The 3,762-nt window shown below is 28.9% G+C and overlaps 1 long non-coding RNA gene across 1 annotated transcript; it reads left to right on the top strand.

Annotated features, from left to right (window-relative positions):
- The first annotated feature begins 478 nt into the window (after positions 1-478).
- Positions 479-3,420, top strand: LOC143074409 (uncharacterized). The gene is made up of 2 exons (XR_012977838.1): positions 479-619; positions 3,028-3,420. It is a non-coding gene; the product is annotated as an uncharacterized LOC143074409 (long non-coding RNA).
- Positions 3,421-3,762: the final 342 nt, after the last annotated feature.

The following is a 3,762-nucleotide window of genomic DNA, read 5'->3' as shown; positions in this document are numbered from 1 at the left end:
TGTATTTTAAAGTATTATATTGCTTCAATGTAGGTGCATATTTGATATTATAGATTGAAGTACATACTGTATTTTAAAGTATTATATTACTTCAATGTAAGTGCATATTTGATGTTATAGATTGAAGTACATACTGTATTTTAAAGTATTATATTGCTTCAATGTAAGTGCATATTTGATGTTATAGATTGAAGTACATACTGTATTTTAAAGTATTATATTGCTTCAATGTAGGTGCATATTTGATGTTATAGACTGAAGTACATACTGTATTTTAAAGTATTATATTGCTTCAATGTAGGTGCATATTTGATATTATAGATTGAAGTACATACTGTATTTTAAAGTTTCATGCTGATAACTAAAATATGATTATTTTTAATGAATACATGTAATGTTTTGGTATTAGCTTATCGATTTATCAGCAGGTTGTGATTTACTCTGAAAAGTTTTATTTTATTATCAGTTCTGAGGAAAAGGATAGAAAAAAAAACGTTGCAACATGGTACAAATAACCTCCATAGATCTTATAGTTGTTGTGCTGTTGTCTTGCTGTCTAATTGACGTATACGCTGCCGATGATGGTCCTCCTGTAATCAACAAAGTGAATATGAACGAGGTAATTTAAATGTGTTTTCCATTAAACCCTTCACAGTTGTTTTAAAAATATGCAAGTAAATAATAATCAAAGATACCAGGATTATAATTAGATCAGACGTGAGACCGATCAAAAATATTTACCACATTTCTGCCTTTTTTGATGTACGTTGTTGCTAATTTAATTTAATCTGTAAGATAACAAATTTCATTTGGTATTATTAGTTACATAATGAAGCTTGAACCCCATATGTAATTTACTGGCCCCGTATAGATCGTAGGGTTCATTCATGAAAAATGTTGGCATAGGTTGAATAATTTTTTACAGATTAAGTGTTATAAAAACAGTTTAAACCTACCGTTAAAGTATACTTTATATACAGTTTCTTTTACAAGTATTAGTGAAAATGTAGATATTATGTGTGTTGAGGATCTCTATTTCATACAGTAATTAGTTTAAAATAAATATAATGAAATAATGGAGGGAAAAGGATTTATGATTCTTTATTAAAGAAAAAATCATCTAGTCATAATAAATGACTATCAGTGTCATTCTCATGAATAATATAAAAAATATATGATAAAAATATTAAATTTTTAATATATATATATTGAAAATAGATTCCTTCAAATACAATGACATACAACACTATTGAAACTGGTGTATTTCATAATTATTGACTTATTTAAAATATCTATATTAAATGTTCTCTATTAAATCCAACACATACAGAGAATAAGACAAATGTCAATAATATAACTGTCTTATAAGTCATACTATAAAATATAAGATATGATGCTGCATCTGCACAATATAATGGTGTCATGTTGTTATCCTTGAGTCTCTTGGTCCAGTTTCGCAAATCTATCTCAGGAGTAAGACATATCTTAGGCCACGTCCACTTGTATTTGTAGTGTTTGTATTTTTATCCATCTGATGAGTTAAGGTAGATGGGGTGTCTAAATTATAATCCATAGAATCTTTTAATAATTTGTTGTACTGTAACACCACTGTCCCAGGTTAGAGGAAAGGTTTGGATCCTGATAACATGCTTAACCCCACCACATGTATGTGCCTGTCCCAAGTCAGGAGCCTTTAATTTAGTGGTTGTTGTTTGTTTATGTGTTATTTGTATATTTTGTTGCTTGTTGAAATCTGCTTCATTTTAAATACAACAAAATGCTGACAAAAATTATCGTATAAATTTGCACAAATGAAAAAGCTTTTTTAACTCTTTTATCTCAATAATTGATATATTTAAGTGTTTATTTTCGAAATTTAGTCTATTTTTTTATAATTAATTTAATATTTATTTCAACACAATTTTGCTTATATCAAGGGATCTATTTAACAATATTTGTCATTTTTTTTTTTTATCTTTTTTTTAATAATTCCAATTTTACTACAACTCAATTTTGCAAATGCTTTATTTTTGGTATTGAATTTTAAATGAGTAATATTAAATGCTTAAATATACTGACTGTATTTTACCTTTAATTAATTAATTATTATTATAACAACACATATTGTGTTTTGTTTTAGGGCATAGGTTGAATATATTTTTATCAAATGTTGGCATAGGTTGAAGACACCGATCGTATTAGGTCACTATCTTTATTTGTTTAATTTAGACCAGAGTTGTTTCATTTGCAATCATACCACATATTTTTATTTTTATATTAATGTGTTCAAGCATTCAATTTTAAGAACCAACTTCCATTGGTCTGCCCCCAAAAAACTAATGTCAACAATAAAATTTGATATCAGCAACCTGGATTTACGGTAACAATATTAAAAAGAACTTTCAATACATGTAAATAATCAAATAGTTCAAAACTCCACTACTGATCATGTATTAAAATAAGCTCCGCCTACCTTATAACCTAACTTGGAATATACACGGTCTCCATGCGGGCGCTTTTAACCAATCATATTCTTAGAAATCTTAAAGGTTTCAACAGACGAGGAAATTGATGATGAAGATTGAAATCAATTCATAAAACACATTTAAAGCTAACAAGTTTTTATTGTTGGCATCTGTTTTTCATGATCAATGGAATTAGTTTCTTACTATGATGCTAAACGGCATTGAAGACTTTCTCATTGTGATAGGTCACTAGTCTAATATCACACGTTAAGATAGTCGGTAAGATAAATTCGTTATATAGTGTGCTAGTTTCGTAATACGGTATATATGGGGTCAGTAAATTCCATACGGGGGATTCGAGCTTCACTCTCATCCCATATGGAATTTACTGACCCCATATATACCATATTAGGTCACTAGCACACTATCTAACTAACAAGTCCCGCTACAAACCTTATATGAAATATACAGGGTCTCCGCGTGCACGCGGTTGCTTTTAATTAATCATATTCATAGAAATGTATATGAGGTAATATAAAATGATTTTATCTTTCTTTTCAAGGCTGCTACGAAAATTCATAAACTCGGACAGAAAATGTTTAAATTGGGAAAAACCGGAGCAGCACGAATACTACAAAACCTTAGAATAGATATCTTTAAGTATGTAGTAGACAACAAAGCTCAAAAACTAACTATCTATATTGACAACGAAACACCAGAAACAATGCCAGATCTTCAAAACAGTGGTGGCCACCTTCTTATGAATATCGTGGGTGACAAATTGACACTCGTAAATCCAGAGACACATGAAGTTGAATGTGTATTTTCCAGCTCATGTCAGGTAGACAAAACAAACTGCGATGGTTGACCTACATTTACAGTGTTTATTAGAATATAATGTGTTAGTAACTTGAGCTGAAGTGTCAATGAAAATGGACAATGAAAATTGCTGATATACTACTTGTGCTTTTTTATTTTTTTAATAAAAATTTCAATCATATAATCCAAATCTTTTAGCTTTAAAAGAATACTGAATAAACTTGCCTCCAATTGAAACATTACTGTTATAAGCAAATGCCAATTTGTGTGTTCTTGAATAGATATACATGTACCTTTAGAAAAAGAAAGTATTATTTATAATTGTAAGTGAACTAAACTTACTTCTATAAACTAGATATTGCACTAGGTCATGCTATTCGTGGACTGATTATAACATTTGTATTCAAATTTAGTTAATTTACTGATTGATACTTTGGTCTGTCTGAACATGATTTTTTAATAGTTGTAAGTCGTTTTG

Source organism: Mytilus galloprovincialis, chromosome 5, assembly GCF_965363235.1.
Source record: "Mytilus galloprovincialis chromosome 5, xbMytGall1.hap1.1, whole genome shotgun sequence".
Taxonomy (NCBI): Eukaryota; Metazoa; Mollusca; class Bivalvia; order Mytilida; family Mytilidae; genus Mytilus; species Mytilus galloprovincialis.
The sequence above is the reverse complement of the archived record's forward strand: the minus strand, read 5'-3'. Positions and strand labels throughout refer to the sequence as shown.